Source organism: Amblyraja radiata, chromosome 3 (genome assembly GCF_010909765.2).
Source record: "Amblyraja radiata isolate CabotCenter1 chromosome 3, sAmbRad1.1.pri, whole genome shotgun sequence".
Taxonomy (NCBI): Eukaryota; Metazoa; Chordata; class Chondrichthyes; order Rajiformes; family Rajidae; genus Amblyraja; species Amblyraja radiata.
Genome location: NC_045958.1, coordinates 79,904,549 through 79,930,111, shown reverse-complemented (window position 1 = coordinate 79,930,111; position 25,563 = coordinate 79,904,549). Strand labels below are relative to the sequence as shown.

At 42.4% G+C, this 25,563-nt stretch overlaps 1 protein-coding gene across 9 annotated transcripts in view; it reads right to left on the bottom strand.

Moving 5' to 3' along the window:
- Positions 1–25,563, bottom strand: part of plppr1 (phospholipid phosphatase related 1) — a 79,427-nt gene that overhangs the window by 32,163 nt on the left and 21,701 nt on the right. The window lies entirely within an intron of this gene.

The window sequence follows — 25,563 nt, the reverse complement described above, 5'->3', positions numbered from 1 at the left end:
CCCCTTGCATAAACCCTCTGACAGATGACACAAATGAGTGCTTCATATGGGGATCTGGCGGCCAGGCAAGGGGACCGATGATTTCAGTCACAACTTTATCAAAAGGCACAGGAGCGTCACTAATCATTAAGTGATCAAAGTTGACTACAAAAGCAATGTGTGCTCGAGTTAAACATCAAAATAGGCTCTATTTTTATCAACCCATCTGTTTCCAGAGACATTAGCTTTTGGCAAATGCTGCAGTTTTGAGTTCTCCACATTTCTGGGGTAATTAAAACGTGCTGTATTGTTGACCAGCTGTATCACACTCCCAAAGCTGCAGGAGGGAAATCAACCCCTGTTACAGATAAAATGCTGGAGTAACTCAGCGGGACAGGCAGCATCTCTGGAGAGAAGGAATGGGTGACGTTTTGGATTGAGACCCTTCTTCAGACTGAACATACAAACAGGCAACTTGATCTATCCCGTGAGCCTGGTGGAGTCTTGGGAGTCACGGGGAGGAGGCTCCTGAATATTAAAGAAGTACACTGCAATAATTATCGTCAAAACAAATCGAGAATGGCTGAGTAAAATTTCATGGCTGAGTAAAATTTCACTAGCTTCTTAGGAGGTTTAAAGGGGCAATACCCAACCTAATTTTGCAAATGAAAATCAGAAAAATACTTTTGGATTAGTGGAAATCTGAAATAAAAATAGATAAATGCTGGAGATAGTCAGCAGGTCAGGCAGCATCTGTGGAAGGAGAAACAGAGGTAATGTTCCAGGTCAGTTCCAGCAAAGAGTCAAAATGTTAATTCTGCTAAAGATAGACACTAAAAGCTGGAGTAACTCAGCTGGACAGGCAGCATCTCTGGAGAGAAGGAATGGGTGACGTTTCGGGTCGAGACCCTTCTTCAGACTGAAGAACTGAATTCGGCTTCTCTTTGATCAATGGTGTTTGCGTGCTGTTTCCAGCATTTTCTGAGGGTTATCCCTAATTTTACAACTTCTATGAGAATTATTTACACAAAAATAGAACAATATTGCACAGATTTGTGTTGAATTGCAATGCGCCTCCATTTATTCCACTGTCTCCCAACACTCCCAGTCACCCTGCTTCTTTGCCCTCTCATCTTCCATCCTCCAGTCCCTCAATGCTGAGGGAGGGATTACGTGAAGAGCCTGCCAGCCCGCATGCGCGTCAAACTTTAAAGCAGCTATATGAAACCACAGAATAGTTGCTGACCTAAGTTATAGGTCATTATTGCTCATTATGGAACACCTGATATTGATTTGTTTGCTTCCAGGCTTAATCACCAATTACCAAGATATGTAGTATGGGAAACCACAGAATAGTTGCTGACCTAAGTTATAGGAAGATTAACGAGCAAGAACTACCGATTAATTTTTATGAGAATAGGGTTGGGAGCGGAGGGCACGTAATCCCTCACTTCAACCTCATAAAATAAAGATCAAACTTCAAATGGTAAGTTCTCGTTTAATCTTTCTATTTTATATCAAAGTCACGTGAGTGACTACGTGTAGACTTCAAAGCACTGTGGTTTCATGCAGTGAACCAGAGTCCATGCAAACATACTGCTCCAGTTGATCAGACATGGCTGAAGAAACATACTGCATTAAAACATGATATTGACTTAAACACGTCCATGCTTTTAATGGAAATAATAATAATGGTCCCTTACATCAGGGATAAACAATAGATTAATTAACAGAACTTAAAATTTTACTAGCAAACAAACCAGGCCTGGTAATAGGCTGATTATAAAACGTTTGAAAGGTTCGCTCATTCGCCCATCCCGCTGGCGCTAGGATGTGGTCCAGCGGAACTTCCATGACCATAGGTGGTTCCGTTAGCATTCCTAACAGTAAAGGAAACCATGGTTGTGTAGGCCAGTTAGGCACTACTATAATACCCGAAGCGGAGTCTTGCATGATTTTTTGCAAGCATCAACCAATGAGGCAAAATGGAGGGAAGGCCCCCCCCCCCCCCAGTCTAAAGAGAATGCATCTATAGCCTCCGCCCCTGGGTCTGGCTCCCATACTACATATCTTGGTAATTGGTGATTAAGCCTGGAAGCAAACAAATCAATATCAGGTGTTCCATAATGAGCAATAATGTCATTAAACACTTTGTGATCTAATATCCACTCCATGTGATCATTAAATTTACGAGATCTACGAGATGTTAAATCTACCCGGCAAGTAAGCAGCTGAGATCCAAATCCTCCTGTCTATACACCAATTCCAAATGAGATTAGCTAAAGTATCACAGGATACTGATTTGTTTCCACCCATGTGATTAATATATGCCACTGCCGTCGTGTTATCGATTTGAAGTCTAACATGCACATCATGTAGCTTCCCACAGTAAGCCTTTAAACCATAGAATGCCCCCAGCATTTCCAGATAATTGATACCATATTAACAGATAAATGGTAACTCGTGCATGTTCCATCTGCCGCCGCAACTAGAGATGGTGTTAGTAGCTCCCCATCCCAGTGCATTTGCATCACTCTGCAGTGTAATTAAAGGTTTACTAGACAAAATGCCGCCGGAGCAATGTTGAATATTGGTCGTCCACCATTGTAACTCCGCTTTAGAGTTAGACGACAACTGCATAAGTCTGTCGAAATGACCTAAGTGGAATTTAAGTGCCTGATCCTTTGCATGCTTCAGATTTCGATAATGCTAAGGCCCAAATCGAGTGTCTGGAAAGACAGCCACTATTTTGCCAATTACTCTAGCCACCTGGCGAATAGATGGCTCTTCTGCAATCAGAAGGTTATTACAGGCTTCCATCAAATCTAGTCTTTCCCCCCCGGGCAGGGTCACAGACATTTCCACTGAGTTAATAGTAAACCCTAAATAAACCTGGATGGATGATAAACCCCAATTACTCAAAAATGAGCTTTGTAGCCGAAACAGCTAGTTTTGCCAAATGTAGTGTTCTCCCGATGATCAGAATATCTTCTATATAGCCCATAACAATATGCTTTTTAGCTCTGAGCAGGCCGAGCACTGGCCAAAGCAGTTTGGTAAATAACCGAGGAGCTGATCTTAAACCATTAGGTAACACTTTAAATTGCCACAGCTGCCCCATCCAGCTAAACTTCAGATATCTCCGGTGATCCTTGTGAATCGGAACCAAATAATATGCATCCTTGAGATCGATGCATGCCATAAAGCAGCCCTCAGAAATCAGTTGCTTAACAGTAAAGAAATTCTCCATTTTGAAATGTCTATACAGCACATGTGAGTTGAATTTTGCCAAATCCAGGATGATACAGGATGATAATATATTCCCTGGAGAATATATTAGAGATGTATTGATCTTTTTCAATTACTCCTTTTTTGTACAATGCGTGTATTTCCGCTTGCATATCCAAAGTCTCTTGTTTGCCGCAAGTATACGACCGACTTGGCGTATCTTGTGTGGGTGGAAATAAGTTAGGCAAAAACTCAATTTTGAAACCCTTTATACTGTGCAATATAAATGGATCTGAGGTTATCTTATATTCATGCAAAAACAAACTTAACCTACCACCAACTTGTAATTGCTCCTCACACCCCGTGTGACTGATGGAACCAGACCCACCTACCTCAAAGGTTACAGGTGGTTTGATAGCAGGCCCAGCAGACCCTAATTCTGGTTTTGTTTTTTCACCCTCGCTCTGAGAGGTTGAGCTGCTGGGATGTGAGGCTGCCGCATCTTCCATGATGGGCGGGACGGGCCTAGGCCTAAAAAACACCTGTGACCGGGTAGGACAAATCTGGAGTTCCCACAGCCTTCAGAAAACCGCTTCTTGCTAGTAGAGGCATAGGGGTGCTGACGCCGGAAGAGCGGAGACTTGCTCATAGGAAATGCTTTAATCATGCCTGCTGCTTTAGATTCCTCGTGCAAGTCCTTGACCAGTTTTCTCATCTGTGCAGGGCCAGTAATATTCAGCCTCCAAATCTCGAAAAGGATATTTGGAGGCTGAATATTACTGGCCCTGCACAGATGTGTGAACTTTGGGCTCAGTACTGGCCTGATGGCGTCTTTCCGGAAACAGTTTATTTCAAAATGGGCGTTGCACATCAGTGCCATAACATCTTGCTGAACATCACATAATGGACCACCATCGATCGACCTGACAAAAGGTGTGATGCCTGCAGACAATAACCTCAGGATGCATTGAAGCTTCATTTCTTTGGCTTTGATGTTGGGCCAAATATAACCCCAAATAGAAGCGTTGACTAAGGGCACATTTAAAGTTGCACAATTTTCTGGAGTGGGGTATTTTGCAGTCGTTTCCACTATAGTTTCCTCCTTTAGTTGGTGGGAAGGTAGCTGATGCTTGAGGCCAACTCCCCTAGAAGTTTGGAGGCAAGAGCAGGCAACTCTTGTATATGTGACTCACGCATATCATGCATTATAGCATGAGCCTCCAGCACACATCCATATTCGGAGTCAGCCGTATGCCGATCTCGGAAACTCCCCTCATCCGAGTGGGAGGAAATAAGCAGCCCTGTACCAGGAGCTGTAGCAGGCGTTAGCATAGAACTGCCTGAATATGCCTCCGTAGCACGGAGCATATTGTGTGCCAGCATCCTCTCCATAAGATGCTCCATTTGTGAGAAACGGCCTAACACATCAGTCATTGATGTGGGAGCAGTATCCTCCTGGCCTGAATCATCTGAGAGGACTTGCCAAGCTGCTTCTTGCAGGAACTAATTCCGAGGTGGCTGAGCAAACTGCCAGCGACTCTGAGGATGAACTAGACGGCCACCGGCTTCCCGCACTCCCGTGGTCTTCTGCAGCCGGTTTTACCACGGCCCGTCTAGGTTTGGTCCTAGGTTTCTCCATAATTACACCTAGAGACCCCTGTTGAAAAATACCATACACCAAAATACCTCAGAGCAAGTTTACACTTACCTGTGAGGCTTTTTAAACTTACCGCTGGAGGAGCCGACGCTCCTCCCAGCCTGTCCGTGCGCCATGCGTTAGACGTATAGACGCGCATGCGGGCTGGTGGGCTCTTCACGTAGTCACTCACGTGACTTCGATATAAAATCCTCTAGTATCGTGCACAGTGATAGGATTAACAACCTCATTGTGAAGGTACCCTCGATAGCAGCATCATAAAATGATTTAATTCATATAAGGGTGGCCATGAAGGAATGTAAGTGGAGCTCGCTAAAATGAACTGGCAGATTAGTTTAAGGGATCAGTCAGTCAAGATGAGAGGCAGACTTTTAAGGGTATTTTTTTTTAGAAAACAGAGAATGAATGCATCCAGCAAGAAATAATATTTTACAAGGGGTGAGCCTTCCATTGTACTGGATAAGATAAAGATAACGTGGACATAAGAAAAAAAACATAATTGTGCAAATCCTGGGAGCAGGTTAGAAGATAGACCAGAAAAATAACAGAAACAGCTAAACATGACTAATAGATTAAAAAAGAAGGAAAGATTGGATTACGTGATAAAGCTTGGCTGAAATATCAAAGCAGATGGCAGGAGTTTTGATAGTTATTCACCAAGTTTAGGAAATTAATAATTGAAAACAAGGAGATGGTTGATGAATTAAAGATGTTTTTTGCATCAGCCTTCACTACAGAGGATACAAATAACCACCCAGAAATCGTTGAAAATCTGTAATCGGAAGGGGAAAAGAATCAGGAAAATTGAAATATTGAAGGCAGTAGCGCCAAGCAAAGTAAAGGAGCTGTAGGGTGATATAGTTTTAGGTCCTGCTGGACTTTATCCAATGGTGTTAAAATAAATGACAATTGACATCATTACACACCCTTCACACAAAGGGTGGTGTGTGTATGGAACAAGCTGCCAGGGGAGGTTGTTGAGGCTGGAACTATCCCAAGATTTAAGAAACAGTTAGACAGGTACATGGATAGGACAGGTTTGAAGGGATATGGACCAAATGCGGGCAGGTGGGACTAGTGTAGCTGGGACATGTTGGCCGGTGTGGGCAAGTTGGGCCGAAGGGCCTGTTTCCACACTGTATCACTCTATGATTCTATGAGATAGTGGATGCATTGTTTTTGAGTTTCATATAATTCAGTTAGAGTGAAAAATAGCAGATGTAACTCTTTTATTCAAAAAGGGAGAGAGACTTAAAGCAATTGGCCTAACATCTGTCAGAAGGAAAATGTTGGATGCTATCACAAGGCGTTGTAGTAGGGGATGTTGAAAACAAATAATGTTAAATAGGCAAATTCAACATGGTTTGTGAAAGGAAAACATATCCGACCAAATAATAGTTCTTTGAAGATGTGACATGTGACATGAAGTCGAAGATAGACACAAAGTACTACAGTAACTCAGTGGGTCAGTCAGCATCTCTGGAGAAAAACGATGGGTGACGTTTCAGGTCACACCCCTTCTTTAGACTGAAAGTATAGGGGAGGGAACTGGAGGTAAGAAAAGGCCAGAATTGACATGAAGTCGATGGAGTGCATTTATATGCAGGCTTTTGATGAGGTGCCATTGCAGAAAGTAAAATTAATCACATGGAACCATTTAAAAGCAAAATGGATGTCGCATGGATTTTTAAAATTACTTGGTAAATTTGTTTGCGATTAAATCAGTGGAAAACTTGAACCGAGATCACTAAAATTATAAGGGACACTTGTAATTTAAACTAGTTTCTGTCTTGCAATTGAGAATCAGTTCGACTTCTTCATTCCTTAAATCTTTCATCTTCTCCCAGTGATTGCAGATATTTTCTTATTAGGAGAATAGAGAAGTAATTAATAGTAATCGTTGGACAAAAGTACCCTCTAGCTACTGTATGCAAATGTACTTGAACCTAATCTTATTCATGGAAGGATCTTTCCAATTCATTGAACGTACTTCATCTAATCATTGCTCATCCTTTCGAACACTGTCATGTCACCAATCACATGTAGGTGGTAATATGTTGACATCGATAGGAAGCTGGTGGACTGGCAGAAAACTGAGAATAAGGATAGATGAGTTTTTTCCAGGTTGGCAAGATGTAATGCGTTGTGTGTCACAGAGAACAATGCCAAGGCCTCAACCTAAATTGGAGGTTCAGCACCTCATATTTCGCTTGGGTAGTTTATACCCCAGTGGAATGAACATTGATTACTCCAATTTCAGATAGTTCTTCCTTTCTCCCTCCTTCCCTTCCCCTTCCCAGCTCTCCCAAAGCCTACTGTCACCGGCTCTACCTTTCTTTTTTCCGCCCCCTCCCGACATCAGTCTGAAGAAGGGTCTCGACCCAAAATGTCACCTACTCCTTCTGTCCATAGATGCTGCCTCACCCGCTGAGTTTCTCCAGCATTTTTGTCTACATCAGATCAGCCATGATCTTATTAAATAGCAGAGCAACATTGAGGGTTGAATGGCCTACTCATGCTCCTAATTTATGTTCATTAATCTGTACATCCATTTACTAACCCAAAGATATCACAACACAGAAGACTTATCACAAGCTGACCAACAAAGCCAAATAAAGTTCCAACTAAAACCCGTAACCTATTAAAAAAAAAGCCCAGAGGTTCATAATTCACTCACACTTCTTTGGAAAAAATGGGCCATAAATCAGGAATTCCTGTGGAAAAAATAGACTATTTGTAAGAATAGAATGGAACCATTTACAAGCAACTTGGATGTCACATGGGTTTTTTGAATTATTTAGTGCATTTTCCAGCAATGAAAAATTAGTGAAAAATTTGGCCCAAGATCACCAAATTATAAAGTAATTTAAACTAGTTTCTGTCTTGCAATTGAGAATCGGTTCCACTTCTTCATTCCTTAAATCTTTCATCTTCTCCCAGGGATTGCATATAGATTCTTATTAGGAGAATAAATAAGTAATTAATTGTAATTGTTGAAAAAAAATGCCTTCTAGCTATGCAAATGAACTTGAACCTAATCTTGGGAATGAAATCCAATGGGAGGATCTTTCCAATTCACTGAATGCACTTCATCAAAATGTTGCCTCCGAACACTGACACCTCACGTTCCATCTGTGTTATTTTCCAGTCCCCTTTCACAAAGACCTCAGGCCAAATATTGCAGAGAAATGTATGGGTTTTTACATGAAAAGGAGTGCATTTAATATCATCCTCAGATTTCATGTTTGATGCATTTTTTAAAAATTAAACAGCACAAAGTAATATTTAGGCTTTCTAACCGACCACTCTCACAACATTACACCAATAGTTATCTCAGCAGTGAATCCACGTTACTTTGCAAAAACTGAAGGGCTCCCTCTTCAGAGGTCATGACCTACTTCAAGCTACTTTTATTAGTGAACAACCAAGCCCTGCCAACATCCCTGACACCAAGGCACTTCCACTTCCATTCATTGCACCTCTTGAGTTGACAGTAACATTCTATTCACCTTTTACCCAGTGAAATGCTCTTTGAACATTTCTTCTTGTTACTCTTTCTGCAAATGGTTGCCCCTGATGGTGCAATCCCATCATACCCATTCCTCGGTTTATTTTCCATGGTTCTGCAAATGATTTTTCCTCAAGCACCTATCCAAATCTTTTTGGAAACCTTGAAAAATTCAATTTCCACCACTATTAACAGCAATTAGCTCCAGAATATAATCCCTGGCGGCATCAAGAATTTTTCATCATACAGCCTTGTGAATTTTCCTATCATTGTAGACATCTGTCCCCATCTATTTATCCCTCACTTTATTCTTCACCTCATTGCTTCCACTTTCTAATATTTCATCAGAATTTGGGAGGCCAGGTCTTGTCTATGCCAACTCTCAGAACATCACCGTCAAATGTTCCCATGCAATCTAACCTTCCAAAACCTCCTTATCATGCAGAACTTTATCAAATGTCTTGCTGAAATCCATCTAGATTACATCTATGACCCTTCCCTCATTAACCTTCTTGTTTATTTCTTTATATCTATTATATATATTTGGATAATACATGTATAGGAAAGATTTAGAAGGATATAGGCCAATGTTAATGGGGCATCTTGGTGAACATGGACAAGTTGGGCTGAAGGGCCTATTTCCATGTGGTATGATTGTACGATTTTATAACTCTAAGCCTCTCTACCTCCATGGTCTTCTCGTTCAGGTTGTCCTTTAGTGCCCTGGTATCAAACATGGTGACAATGCTCCCATCTCTAAGACCAGGAGACCGTTACAAGGTTGATGGCAATGAGTGAATATAGCTCTTTGCTCTTGTATCATTTGGATTGCATTTGGAATGCACTGTAAGAATGGAATGGGTATAAGGTAAGTGCCTGGGGTTGGAGGGGGTTGAAAGCACAAAACTAAGTAGGCGTCAGTCTCTGAGGATGTCCACATTTCTTTGACCAAGTGCACGATCCACAAAATGGAGGTTGGAGAACCATCCCCATATGCTACTCACCCAGGGCTGTTCCTGCAAGTACACTCATTGATCAGCAACAGGGAGGCAGCTGTTTGCCAAGGAATGCATTTGATGAGAATAATGATCGCACCAGACTAATTGCGATCTTCCAGGAAACACAGATGGCACGCTAAACCAAAAGAACAGTGGTCCATGACTGTCCTATGCATCCTTATCTAACTGACATGCAGAGGCAGCAGCCCTGCAGTTTAATTAATCTTTAAGTTTGTTCACGATGGTCCCGTTTTATATCAAAACATTGTTCAGTGGTAGTTCCAGTATTTAGAGAGTCATGACTCAGTAATAGCACTCTTACATCCGGAGACATGTGGACCGTGGGATCCCATCCCAGAGATGGAAGGACAGAACTCAGTCACTCTCCCCGAGGAGTGCCGTTCAGATGAACTGTTCAGCCGATGCCGGTGAGGAGTAGGAGAAGTGGTCTGGTGCCCTTAAAGTGGTCTGGTGCCCTGGTTAATATGATTATTCAGGCAACATCTCTAAAGCAGATTACCAGGTCATGAAGTCATTCCAGATGTATGGTGTTCGTGTGTGCAAATTGGCAGCTGTGTTTCAAACACTACAACAGTACAATTCAGGAGTATTTCAATGGAAGGTACAGTGGTTGCAAAATAAGTCAAAAAAATACTAACTTCATCCTGGGTGCAAGCATCATGCCCTGTGTGTATTATAACATTGCTGGTTGCCAACGTTTCAAAATTCAGTCCCACTAAAGATACAGTAATTTAATTCGGAAGTGAATAACAGTAAGCAGATCAGTTTGAAGAAGGGTCTCGATCCGAAACGTCACCCATTTCTTCTCTCCAGAGATGCTGCTCGTCCCACTGAGTTACTCCAGCATTTTGTGTCTATCTTTGATTTAAACAAGCATCGGCTGTTCTTTCCTACACAATAAGCAGCCATAGTATATTGGCACAAGTAACCAAGAACAAATGCTTATGCATTATTCTGCATGGAATGTTACATGTCAAGTTTAATTGATTTGAAAAGTTCACCTGGTTAATGCATGATGATTTCTTCACTGAAGTATTAATGATTATTCCATTATTAAATGATAAATCGGTAATGGTTGTCAAGGACTGTCTGTCAACATTCCTACCACTGACAAGGGCAATGAACAATGGATAAATAAATAAATACATACTGTCTAAAATCCTAAAGCCGAAACACAAATGAAAAGATTGAACATTTTCTAAAGCAGATTCCATGACCTCAGGATGGCCAAAGGCAATGAAGCACCTTTGAAGTGCAGTCATTATTGTAAAGTAGAGAAAAGTGGTTGTGGAGGAATGCATAGCAAGGTCTCAGAAGACGTAGTACACTGAAAGCCAGTAAATATGATTGAATACAGTTGAGGACAGACACATATTTGTCAGAATGCCTGGGAGAATTCGACTCTTCTTCAAAATAATGCCACAGGATTGCACATGTACAAGTGAGAACAAAAACAGTGCCTCGGATTAATATCACCTCCAAAAGCTTTCTTAAGCACTGTACTGAATCATCAGGCTTGATCATATTTGATCAAGACTCCAGCTAAATGCTTAGATCCCTCTCTCAGGGATAAGAATGAACAGACAACACCAGCTGTACCACCACTGAACAATCCATAGTATTGTCATGGATGCTAAGCTTTTGAGGAAGAATACATACTTTCATGTAAGTTTACCACAAAGGCAATTGAGTAAATGTAATTTCATTGACTCTAAATAAATATTGAAGTGACAGCAATAATTATGCAGAGGAAGCAAAATTTTTAATTCTCAATGTGAAAGCCGGCTGTTTAAAAACCACTTGAGAAAAAATAGTTAAGGGGATTTCTTTTAGCTTAACAAATGAGGCTTGGCTGCATCACATTAGCCCAGAAAAATTAAATTTGTTTTCAACCTCTAAAATGGTGCCATGATGATAGTGTCCTTACAGCACTCAGACTTTATGCTATGCCAGCTCCAACTAGCTAGATAGAAACATTGAAAACATGGAAAATACGTGCGGGGTAGGCCAGTCGGCCCTTCAAGCCAGCACCGCCATTCAATATGATCATGGTTGATCATCTAAAATCAGTACCCCGTTCTTGCTTTCCCCCCATATCTCTTGATTCCTTTAGCCCTAAGAGCTAACTCTCTCTTGAAAACATCCAGTGAATTGGCCTCCACTGCCTTCTTTGGCAGAGAATTCCACAGATTCACAACTCTCAGGTGGAAAAGTTTTTCCTCATCTCAGTCCAAAATGGCTTACCCATTATTCTTAAACTGACCCCTGGTTCTGGACTCCCCCAGCATCGGGAACATTTTTCCTGCGTCTAGCCTGTCCAATCCTTTAAGAATTTTATATGTCACTATAAGATCCCCTCTCAGTCTAAATTCCAGTGAATACAAGTCCAGTCAACCCATTCTTTCATTATATGTCAGTCCTGCCATCCCGGGAATTAACCTGGTGAATCTACGCTGCACACACTCAATAGCAAGAATGTCCTTCCTCAAATTAGGAGACCAAAACTGCACACAATACTCCAGGTGTGGTCTCACCAGGCAACTGCAGTAGGTCCTCCTTGCTCCTAAACTCAAATCATCTTGCTGTGAAGGCCAACATGCCTTTAGCTTTCTTCACTGCCTGCTGCACCTGCATGCATACTTTCTCACCCTCTCACCCCTCTCACCCCTCCCACCAACGGCCCCCCCTTGGTCTAGTGATTATTAAAATAATGAGAGACATGGCAATTATGTTCCTTTTCAAAGTATTATTTCCTCTATTGGCTGTTTGCTCTTAAAACCACTGACTTGCCAAAATTAATTTAAGTCAAACCTTTCACTGCACCTGTACATGAATGCAACCCCTACAGGTGCAGCTTGTTGCACTTATGTGACACCCAATACACACTGTTACTCTCCTTTCCAAGAATTAGTACTGAAATGAATAACAGGGGATGTCTGGAGCACACAGCAGCATTGTCACTTAAACGAACCTAGTGTGGTTATTAGTTTCGAACACAGGATAAAAGCTAGACAGACAGCTCAGGGAGTTTAGGCTTCTCTCCAGTGGCATATTTTAAGGCAATTGGCTGCAGATGGTCATAGCATAAATCGGGCTTTAATACCTTGTTTGTCCAAGTCTGAGAAACATTTTCAAAGGTTGTTGCTAATGAGAGAGTTAGGGAGGAAAGAGTGGTGTCAAGCATAACCTTTCTTCTTCCAAAATTTAATAAAGCTTTTAAATAACTTACAAGGGAGGCAGACGAGGTGAACAGATTAATTGGATTTCAGAGGCAATCGATGAGTTTCTGCAGAAAGTTAGAGAGAGAAAACAGAAGAATGAAAAAGAGAACAGGGGAGACAGAGAGATAAATGGAAAGAGAGTGCAATGGGGGAGGAAGCAAGGAGAAGCTAAAAAGACAAGGGAGTGGCAGAGAGAGTGAAAGTAATAGTGCAAGAGAAAGGGAGAGGAAATAAGACTGGAAACAATAATGAGAGGGAGAGAGAACTAGAGAAGAACATGTCTATGTGGGCAAAAAAGAGAGAAAGTGAAAGAAACCGAAAGAAAAAAGAGGGAGTATGCGGGTGAGTCTGTCTGTGGGCCAGAGTGTGAGATGGCAAATGGCAGAGATTGTGCAGTGCGCGTGTGTAACAGCGAGAAGGAGGCAGATAAACAGATAGACTGAGTAAGAGTGCTAAAGGATTGAGCAAGGATGACGCTAGTGATGTTGAAAATCAGGATAGGACCCTTTGACCGTTTCCTGTCCCAACAATATTCTCATGCCTGCTGTTATTACTTTGCCCTTTCCTACATGATCTGCTTCAGATGAAATCAATACTGCTACAGATTGATAAGAGAATGATCACTTTAGTCAGCTACAGATTGATAAGAGAAAGATCCCTTTGTAATAAGTCAATTCACGTGTTACCTACATTCTTCTGGTGGTCAAAAGCAAGCTTCAGGCGAAGGCCTTGTTAATTTGACATGGTTAACAGCTAGTTCAGGGTCAGCGATGGCTTACTAAATTGTGCATTTACCTCCCTGTCTGAAGGTTGTGGGTTCAAATCCCACTGCAAGACTTGAATGCAGAAATCTAGGCTGATAGACAGAGTGCTAGATTTGTCAGTTCCTCTGCCTCACAGACGAGGCAAAGCTCATCTCCCTTTGTTGTGTCAAGGCAAATCTGTGTCAAAGCAAATCTGTGCCTTCACTCTGACAGCCATTCTCCGCAGTAAGTCTTTCATCTGACGCAGAATTGCAGGAAGCTCCCAGCATGTTTCTGCGGAAGAATTGCAGCCTCACTTTATTCAGGCGTTAAAATCTGTTTCAATAATTCTGTTGAGATGCCGACTAGAGGACATGGGTTTAAGGTAAAGCTGAAAAGATTTAAAAGAAGTCCGAAGGCTAACATTTTCACACAAAGGGTGGTGGGTGTATGCAACAAGCTGCCAGTGGAGGTAGTTGAGGCAGGGACTATCCCAACGTTTAAGAAACAGTTAGACAGGTAGATGGATAGGACAGGTTTGGAGGGAGATGGACCATACGCGGGCAGGTGGGACTAGTGTAGCTGGGACATGTTGGCTGGTGTGGGCAAGTTGGGCCGAAGGATCACTCTATGACTCTATGACTAAATCACCAAGCCAGCAAGGAGCTGGGGCTGGAAGTTCAACCTTTGTTGGCCAAGCTGAAAATTTGGCCAAGCTGCCCTTGGTTGGCCAAGCTGGACTCACAGAATGGTGGCTGTCATGCATTGGGTGCTGAAAATGAAGTTCCATGGAACTGAACTTCAACAGTGGTGGTGAATCTGTGGAATTCTTTGCCACAGAAGGCTGCAGAGGCCAAGTCAATGAATATTTTTAAACAGAGATAGATAGATTCTTGATTAGTACAGGTGTCAGAGGTTATGGGGAGAATGCAGGAGAATGGGGTTAGGATGGAGAGATAGATCAGCCATGAGTGAATGGCGAAGTAGATTTGATGGCCTAATTCTGCTCCTATCACTTATGAGCTTTTGACCTTATGAACGGCAGGAGTTAACAGCCAGCAGCTATTGCATTGCACATTTAATACCAGCAGGTAGGAACTAATTATTCCCTTACGTTTATTACAACTTTCCCGCTTCAATCATCAGTTTTGTGGAACTCCCCCTGACTACAGCGACCAATGTCTTTCAATGCTCGGCCTTCTGAAAGCACAGTCAGGACCAGGGATGAGGTTTGAACACGGGACGGGGGAGCTGTGAGGCAATAATTCCACAAGCTGTGGCACTCTGCCATCCAATCATATTGCTCAGGAAACGGCAAAGAGGTGAATGGGTGAAGCTAAAGTGACCACTGCAACATTACATTTGCAAGGTGAGGGTCAGTAGTTCTAAGAAAGATTACCATTGTAACACATGTTCATCCAGGTTCACAAAAGCCTGTCCAAATTTCATCAAAATAGATTAACATTTGGTCAATTCCGTGACTTGCTGCCTCTGTTCTACAGAGTATGTGTCAGCTTGTGGCTCATATAGATAGTACTGCTCTCGCTTTTCAAATTCAAGTTCCACTCTGAAAACCTGAATGTAGTAATCTGGGCTGACTGTCAAAGTATGGTATTTATAAGATCATAAGACCAAGAGACATATGAGTAGAATTAGGCCATTCCACCCATCGAGTCTGCTCTGCCATTCAATCATGGCTGATCTACTTTTCCCTCTCAATCCCATTCTCCTGCCATCTCCCCGTAACCTCTGACACTTACTAATCAAAAACCTCTCAATCTCTGCTTTAAAAATACCCAATGACCTGGCCGCCACAGCCATCTGTCACAATTAATTACACAATTTCACCACCCTCTGGCTAAATAAATTCCTCCTCATCTCCATTCTAAAGTAAGCCTTTTTATTCTGTGGCTGTGCCCTTTGGTCCTAGACACTACCACTACTGGAAATATCCTCTCCATGCCAAATCTATCTAGACCTTTCATTATTCAATAGGTTTCAATGAGACCGCCCTTCCCACACACACACACACACATCCTTTCACATTAACCCAATCATCCCTGGGATCATTCTCATAGACCTCGCCTGGATCCTCTCCAAGGCCAGCACATCCTTCCTCTGATATGGGGCTCAAAACTACTCACAGTATTATAAATGTGGTCTGACTAGCACCTTATAAAGTCTCAGCAATACATTTGTGCTTTTATATTCTAGACTTCTCAAAATGAATGCTAACATAGCCTTTGCCATCCTTATTACTGACTCAACCTGCAAACTTACTTTCGGGAATCCTGCACCAACACTTTGCACCTCCACCTTCTGAATCCTCTCCCCATTTAGAAAATAGTCTACGGTTAGATGGATTGCTACATTCGGTCCCTTGGATGTGATTTTGAACTGGGGTACCTGCAGAACATTTTATAGAAATGGATGATGGGTGTCACTCCCAATATCCTGCTCAACATTAATGCCCCAACAAACTCTAAAAATAAATTATCTGCTCTGCATCGGATTGTGGGAGTCAGCTGTGAGCAAATTGGCTCCAGTAAAAGTAAATCAAGAAACTACCGAAGATGAAAATCAGAAACAAAAACAGTAAGTGCTGCAAACACTCAGCAGCTGGAGCAGTTTGTGTAAAAAGAGAAAGAGGGTTAAGGTTTTAGTTCTGGGACCCTTCATCAGAGATGGGGATGAAAATATATTTGTTTTCAGCAGCAGAGAAAGTGGGTGAGGGATGGGTGGGACAAAGGGAATATCTCAGGTTGGGAGGAACCAAATGATAGTTAAGAACGGATCATATCAGTGCTTCTGATGTCATGTATGGGCCATAGCAGGTGGGGATGGCAGTTTATCCACTGTGAAGAGCAGCAATGCAATAAATGGGAATTTATAGCTATCAAATGTGGTTTCAAGAGCGGGTGGAGGATTAATTTAATCCCAGTCAGTTACACCTGTTTTTGCAAACCAGCTTCTGCAGTTCCTTGTGTCTCAGTCTTCAGCTAAATGATAGGAAATGTACACCACCATCTCCAACCTGGCCATCTGTATCATTGCCACTATATGCAGCTTTTATTTCATGCCCGTATTTCCCTCAAGTGCTGCCTAAAGCAGCATTAGAGAGATTGACCAGTTGTCGGCAACCTACCCGGGCTGGCAACCCGAAATCATCCGGCCCGCAGACGGGGTTTTTTTTTTTAATCGTCCGGCCCGCAGACCTCCTTCATCTCCGGTACCTCCCGGGATGGAGGCCGCAGCGCCCAGGCACGGTGACGCAAGAACGCATGTGCTGGCTGTCGAAATGGCGGAGCCGGCGAGCGCTGAGTGTGGCTGAGCACCGAGTTCTGGCTATACCGCATCCTGCACAAAGCCACCGGCATGGCCGCGCACCTTCTGTGTCTGGGCTTCACTGTCCGGATCGGGGTTGTCATCCCATCAGCCTACCGGCACCATTACTAGAATTTGGATATTGCATCATCCATTAATGAACTGATATCCACAACTGCATTAAAATTACTCTCCAGCTGTGTTTCCAAGAGCGCTGAGCCTCAATCATTGACCCATTTATGATGAAAGCCTCACATCATAAGATAATTAACCCAAGGGGTTACTTCTTGCGTTCTGCAGTTTATGCAAGTTTCTATTAAAGTTTGAGATAAGTCCAACAGGGAGCAGTCTGACTGAATCCTAATTGAATGAAATAGGTGTATTCCAATTACCTGTCTCTACGGTGAAGGCATGCTGTTCAATCTCTGATCTAGCTACAATGCCATGAAGTCATAAGAAGTAATAATAGGTTATGGAATCACTCAATGAGGAAGTGGCACATGAGGTTAATATTGAGTGTGCTGCTTTATTGAAATAACTTTCATTCCACATGTTCTTTCTCCACACACAATATTTCCACCACAAGGTTTTAACCAGTTTCTACTTGATAAGTATAAGTGTGACAAAACACTTTATGAACTGCAATTTGTCTTGGGACATCCTGCAATGGAAGTGCAAGATGCTCTTTGGTCATTGTTGGAAACTTGGCTCGCAGTTTGTGCACAGTAGCTCTCTTGGACAGTATATGCACAGGTAATCTACATTATCTTCAAGCAATATTGATTGAGGCATACATTTTGGGAAAGGCACCAGGGAGAGAGGTGAGATTACTTCCTCATTCTTCTCCAGCATAACATTGGGATATCGATTGCATTCACCACACAAGATAAACAAGGATGAGGTTTGACATCTTATATACGAGATGTCATTTCCGACAGCTGAGCACATGGCATTGAAGTGGCAGTTTGGATTTCTGTCCTTTGAACTCTGAAGTAGGACTTGAATCCACAACTTTCTATCGCATATGTGATTACCAGGCACAAATCCATTGCTGACATTTCATGAAATTATCATTGCTGCATTTAGGAGCAAGGTACAACCATAGATAGTGGAAGAATGAATGCAAGCACATGTCTATTGGCATAAATATAATGGGGGTGAGAGAAGCTTCACGTGCAGATGGAAAGGATTGTTTCAATGGCCTATTGCACAGTAGATCTGATGAAAAATTTGGTCCACCCTAACCTTCCATAAGATTTCCCTGCACCTTATATCTTGAACATATTTTGAAGGAACTATTCATCTAGATCCAGCTAGACTTACCTCAGTACCCAGACTCACTGCCTGCAATGCCTGCACCCCAACATTTAAGTGGACTGTAATGCCCCTCTATATCTACGATCAAACACTAACCTTTGGCATCATATAGTGACAATACTCATCCCTAGGAAACTCTCATAGCCTTTGGCACCTCACTGTACAGCAAAGCCCAGTGAACTCTTTTAAATATCTCCAAGAGCAGATTTTTTTTAACTAATTAAAAAATAAACATGATTAAAATATTTTTTAAATGAATTTAATTAGAAGTAGATCAAAATGCAAAAAAGATCAAATTTTCAAAGATCAAAAGCAGGGTGGCACAATGACACATCAGTAGAGTTGCTGCCTTACGGTGCCAGAGACCCAGGTTTGACCCTGACCATGGGTACTGTCTGGTGGATTTTGCACATTCTGTCTGTGACCATGTGGGTTTTCTCCAGGTGCTCTGGTTTTCTCCCACATTCAAGAGACATTTGTAGGTTAATTGGGGTCTGTAAATTGTCCATAGAGTATAGGTTTGACCTAGTGTACGGGTGATGGTTGGTTAGCACAGATTCAGTGGGCCGAAGGGCCTGTTTTCATGCTGTATCTCTAAACTAAACTAAACTTAAAATAAAGGAAGACTAACTTGCATTTAATTTTATCAGCAGGATCCAAAAGATGGGTCACTGCCTGTAGCTCAGGCCTGCCTGGTGTGAAATTGAGGGCCTGAGGGTCTAAAGTTCACCTAATCTTTCTCCTAGTTCCCACTGACAGGTACAATGATGATTCCACTGAAGTGGGACGTCAGATGCGTCTCCAATTGATCTCCAGCTCATGGAGTCCTGGAGAGATAAAGTACAGAAACAGGCCCTTCAGCCCACGAAGCCCATCAACTTTTTATTCCCTTTACATTCCCATCAACTCCCCCTAGATTCCACTCCTCACCCACAGCCAACAGTGTCCAATCAGTCCTGCAACACACACTTCCCTGGGATGTGGAAGGAAATCCACACGGTCACAGAAGGAACATGCAAATGCCATGCATGTTACCGTTCACACACCCTCCTGAGTAAAAAACACGCAAATCTCCCTGCGAGGATATTAGTTCCCCGTCATTTCAAGTGCAACCCACCCCTTTTGTACAGGTCCCACCTGCACTGGAAGTGAGCACAGTGATCCATATATCTGTAGACTGCACCAGTTCCTTAGCTACATATTGAATTGTGCTATGTTTCTACTTCTTGCCTCACTGCATTGTGGCACAGGGAGTAACCCTGAGATTATGGCTCTGGAAGTCCTGTTTTTTAAGATACTACGTAACTCGCTAAAACCTTCTGCATGCCCTTGTCTCCCTTCCTACCTATGTCATTTGTACCAATATGGAGGTACCATGACCTCTGGCTGCTCACCCTCCTCTGTTAGAATAGGGGCACAGTGGTGCAGCGATAGATTGTCACCTTACAGCGCCAGACACCTCGGTTCAATTCTGATCATTTGTGCTGTCTTTGTGGAGTTTGCCTCAGAGCTGCTCTGGTTTATTCCCACATCCCAAAGACATGTGAATTGCTCTGTTAATTGGCCATGTAAATCGCCCCTAGTGTGTAGGTGAGTGATAGAATCAGGAGGGATTTGAATCTTGGGCAATAAAACAAGATTAACATAGAATTGTTATAAATTGGTGGTTGATGGCAGCATGGATTTGGTGGGCCGAAATACCTGTTCCCATGTCTTTATGACTATATTCAATAAAAATCCTTAATTCTTTCTCAGTTCTGAAGAAAGTTCTCTGACCCGGAATGTTAACTCTGTTTCTCTTTGAATGGATACTGCCTGACCTACTGAGTGTTTCCTATATTTTCTGCTTGAAGCTAAGTCCTGGGGCGACACAATGGTGCAGCAGTTGATTTTCTGCCTTATAGCGCCAGAGACCCTGATTCAATCGTGTCGACGAGTGCTGTCATTACCGATTTGCATATCCCCCCTGTGACCGCATGGGTTTCCTCCGGGTTCTCCGGTTTCCTCCCACATTCCAAAGATGTGCAAGTTCGTAGGTTAATTGGCTTCTGTAAAATTATCCCTAATGTGTAGGATAAAACCAGTGTATGGGTGATCGCTGGTCAGCATGGACTCGGTGGGCCAATGGGCCTGTTTCCACGCTGTATTTCTAAAACAATTCTTGCCCTTGGCATCCCTGTGGGAAAGGTCATCAGTGAACCAGCAGCAACAGTCGACATATGAGACCTCAGAAGAGGGGCACACAGTTAGTTCAGAAGGCCCTGCGGATGAACAATGGAAGCTGTTACGCAGCTGTCTGTAAGCACTCCCAGACCACGTGCTGGACTTTGAAGCGGCCTGAACAATAGCTGGCTTTCACACAAGAACGGTTTCCTTTCTCAGTCGCGTAGTTCAGGTCTATCTCAACCAGCCCCCATCCAGAATGGGATGGGAGGTCAGGGGCTGGAAGGTCAGGCCAGACCATTGTGCAATTTCTCTGTTCTTGTCTCATGCCTCTGAATTCAGTTTTCAAACCAAAGGACGGAAGGATGATGGATGTACCAGCTGCCAAAAGTCACGGGAAGAATGCCTTATTAACATTATTGCGACAAGCAAGTTCCTGAACTTAGGAACCTCTTCACTGGCTGGATTAAAGGGGCTTTGTAACTCTGCTGGGTTCCGGCATGATCATGCTGTTACAACAGCTTGATCCAAAACCTTTGCCTGAAGTAACACCTCATTAACTACTCAAGTAACTTTGTGTAGCTTGTGAAGAATGATGGAGCTTCTTCACAGTTTGCGGCTTTGTATAAGACAACAGCATTTTCTTGGCGGTTTGCACAGACTGCGATATGGCTGCCCAATTTGCACAAAAAAATATACCTAAGGACATTGTCCCAATGTTAATTTAAACTTTGTGCTTTCGCAAAATATTAATCTTGTGCACTCAAACTGGGAATGAAAACATGCTTTATTTACGAAACCAAGACAAGTGTGATCTTAGCAAAGGCGAGCAAAGTTATCTAATTAGAAAATAGATGCTGAGGCCTTGGACATGATTAGTTAAAAAAAGCTAAATTGAAATTTTATATAATGGATCTTTAAAAGTTAAAAAGTGTATGAATCTGTACTTTGTGCTGTATATGTTTACTGATGTACGCTGTAGAGAGACATAGGCCATGATTTGTTTACTATCACTGAACTGATGGTAATTGATGACTGTGTTTACAGTAACATGAACAAGTGTTTCTATCTATTTTTTAATGATCCTTGAAAGCACATATTTCACATAAACAACTGAGGTATCTTATCTTTGTGACTGAGCAGGAGCCAGAAGTACATGTAAGAGGTAGGTAGTTCAAGACTTGTGGCTGGACTCCTAAATTGAATGCAGGCTTCCTCCGGGGTTAATAGGTGAAAGTCATTAAAAAAGCAGGGAGACATCAGCTCTGTTTCATATGGAATTTACAACTGGGAGCAAACACAATACACAATTCTAATCTCTAACCCAACAACTCTCACCAACTTCTACAGATGCGCAGTAAAAAGCGTTTTATCGGGATTCATCACAGCATGGTTTGGGAACAGCTCCACCCAAGACCACAAGTAATTGCACAGAATTGTGGAAGCAGCCCAGACCATCACACAAACCATCCTCCCTTCTATTGACTCCATTTATATCTCATGCTGCCTCAGCAATGCCAGCAGCATAGTCAAGGACGAGTTGCACCAGAGCCACTCCCTCTTCTCCCCTTTCCTATCAGTCAAAAGGTATAGAAGTGTAAAAATGCAGATTTAGGGACAGTTGCTTCCCAGCTGTTATTAGGCAACTGAACCATCCTACCAACAACTAGAGAGCAATGCTGAGCTATTATCTACCTCATTGGAGATCCTTGGACTATTTGTGATCGGACTTTACTGGACTTTATCTTGCAGTAAACATTATTCATGTTATTCCCTTTATCATGTATCAATACACTGTGGATGGCTCAATTCCAACCTCTGCATTACAGAAATGGCAAAACAGATACAAACCAAAATTTATGGACATTCATTAACAATTAAGGATAGGTATAGCTTTGAATCTTTAAAATAATTATGCGGTCCATAAAATTCTGGCTTGTTGCTGCATGTCTAGCTATTTCACTGATATATTTTAGAAAGGAAAATCTGTCACTCACTCTTACCCAGACCCACAGTTATGTGGTTGTTTCTGAACTGCCTCCTGCATTGATCCAGCAAGCCATCGGTTCAGGAGGAACGAGAGATGGGGCCCGACTATAATGTCCCTGCCAGCGCCTCACATGTCCAAAGAATGAACCGTAAGTAAATCTGAGGTTTTCCAAACTTAGTTCCTATCTTTTTCTAGGCAAAAACAATCTATATTAGCAACAATATTGCAAGTTACCACATTTTATGCTACCTATCCTGGCGGTAACAATCTATTTCCTTCAGTAGGTTCATGGCTTCTGGCAGGCTTATTGGGCATGAAGGCCAGAGGCCTAAGTGATGGCTGAAATGTTCAGCCAAAGTCAGCCCAGCCGTACTGCATGGGCAAACCCCTTCACCATCGTGGTCCCCCTTTCTGTAGCTCTGCCTCTATATATCCACCGTTGGTTGATTGATTGCCCAGTCCTCCAGTGCACTCTCTTATGAAAATGCAAGATGGCACAGCTTTAAAGTGAAAGGAAGAAGTTTTTAATGGCTTATTGAGGGGTAGTTGATTTTTATACAGAACGTGCTGCCAGAGGAGGTGGCGGGATCAGATACAATTACTGCATTTAAGATGGTTTTATACAGGACATCTAAATAGGCAAGGCATAGAAGGAAATGGTCCTAACTCAGTCAAACAGGATAAGTATAGATGGGCTAAAAGACCATAGGTATGGTGGGCCAAACGAACATGCATTCCTGTGGCTTTAACTGGAAAACAATCTAATACTAATCTCTCTTTATCATTAAATGGCCCTTTGAATTTTCCTAAGGTTCAACATTTGCCAGTGTGCAACTTTCATTTCTAAGGGGCTCCAAGGCAATTTGGATGACATGAGGAAGCTGTACCCCAAACTCCTAACATGTCAAGAGATTTAGCCCACCAGGCAGCAAGCGTGTCCCAACTGCGATCCCTGCTGCACAAGTGAAAGGCATGTGGCAGAAAACGCTTCAGGTCTCTGGTGATGGAAAACAACTGGGGCTCCAGTGGGTGAATCGTGATTCTGACCGGCAAATAACACGTGGCCTGATCATATGAGCTCCAGGAGATACCGGCAAGGTTCCAGGGTCAGAGGCAGAGGCAGCTCCTATCAATTTACTGGACTGGTGAAATGGTAAGGATGAGGCCAAAGGCGTATCTCAGTCAAGGCCGAGTGTCTGCCCTGCCCCTCTGGTCACTAAAATCTACAAACTGAGGAATAAACCATAGAGAATGAAATAGAGCAACGGCAACCTCCATTTGTATAGCGCCTTGGAGTAATGAGATGGCTCAAAGACAAAATGTGTAAATGAAGCAGAGGAAAAAATCAAAAGCAGTCATGTAAAAACATAAAGAATAGGAACAGGAGAAGGCTAGAATTTAGAAGATTGAGGGGGGATCTTATAGAAACTTACAAAATTCTTAAGGGGTTGGACAGGCTAGATGCAGGAAGATTGTTCCCGATGTTGGGGAAGTCCAGAACAAGGGGTCACAGTTTAAGGATAAAGGGGAAATCTTTTAGGACTGAGATGAGAAAAACATTTTTTACACAGAGAGTGGTGAATCTCTGGAATTCTCCGCCACAGCATGTAGTTGAGACCAGTTCATTGGCTATGTTTAAGAGGGAGTTAGATGTGGCCCTTGTGGCTAAAAGGATCAGGGGGTATGGAGAGAAAGCAGGTACAGGATACTGAGTTGGATGATCAGCCATGATCATATTGACTGGCGGTGCAGGCTCGAAGGGCCGAATGGCCTACTCCTGCACCTATTTTCTATGTTTCCAGCTTCTCAAGACTGCTCTCCTATTCAATGAATTCAAGGCTCAACACCACTTTCATGTCCTACAACATTGAACATAGAACAAGGCCAGTCCTATCCTTTGATTCAGTTCCAACTTCATTCAATGCCTGAGCCTCTACAGACGTCTAGGTACAGAACTCCAAAGATTCATCACCCTCAGTGCAGACATTTTTCATCATTTTAACCCTAAATTGCTTACTACATATTTTGTGACTGTGACCCCTAGTTCTCGTATTCTCAGCCAGGGAAAACGTTTCCCTTGCATCTAACCTACACAAGTCAATGAGATCCCCTCTCGTTCATCTAAACATTATGAGCAAACCCCTATTTTACTCAATCTTTCCTCGTAAGTTAGAGCTGCCATCCCAGAAACTAGTCTGGTGAATCTTTGTGGCATGGAATAAAAATGGATGATGCCAGAAACACTTAGCAGGCAAGGTAGCATCTATGAAGAGGTATAGTTTAGTTTAGAGATACTGCGCGGAAACAGGCTCTTCGGCCCACAGAGTCCACACCGACCTGCGATCCCCGCACATTAACAATACTCTACACACACTAGGGACGATTCACACAAACCTACAAACCTGTACGTCTTTGGAGTGTGGGACAAAACCAAACATCTCGGAGAAAACCCACACAGGTCATGGGGAGAACATACAAAATCCGTACAGACAGCACCCATAGTCGGGATCGAACCCGTGTCTTTGGCGCTGCAAGCCTTGTAAGGCAGCAATTCTACCACTGCGCCACCGTGCCAATATATAGTGTTAATATTTCAACATTTTCTGTTTTTATTTTGGATTTCTAGTATCTGCAACATTTTGTTTACATTTTCATCTTCGATCACGTATTTTGGAAGTCAGTTTTAAGGAGTTTAAAGAAATTAGTTTTAAGGATTGTCTTGAAGGCAGATGGAAAGGAAAAGCAGATGAAGGAAGAAATTCCAGGTTAACAGAAAGATTAAACGAGAACTTACCATTTGAGGTTTGATCTTTATTTTATGAGAAGTTGAAGTGAGGGAATACGTGAAGAGCCCGCCAGTCCGCATGCGCATCAATCTTTAGAGCAGCTGTATGAAACCACAGAATAGTTGCTGACCTAAGCTATAGAAAGATTTACGACCTTAGAACTACCGAATGAACTTTATGAGAAGTAGGGTTGGGAGTGGAGGGCACGTATACCCTCACTTCAACTTCTCATAAAATAAAGATCAAACTTCAAACGGTAAGTTCTCGTTTAATCTTTCTATTTTATATCGAAGTCACATGAGTGACTACGTGAAGTCTACAAAGCTCTGTGGTTTCATGCAGTAAGCCAATCTGTGTGTGAAACACTTAAACAGATAAACCATTAATGGTAGAAAAAACATGGGTTATTAATACCATGATGCTAACTTGCATACATGGCCATTGTTCTTAACCGGACACATAGTCCCAAAGACTTTGAGTTAGACAATAACTCATGCAACACTATGCAGAATTCTATCTGCAAATATCCAGACATATTCAACCAAATTTTATAATTTATTAACACGCACTATGTAAGCCTCTTGCTGTATGATGAAAGGGAACTATCCATTCTATTGGCTGCTAATGA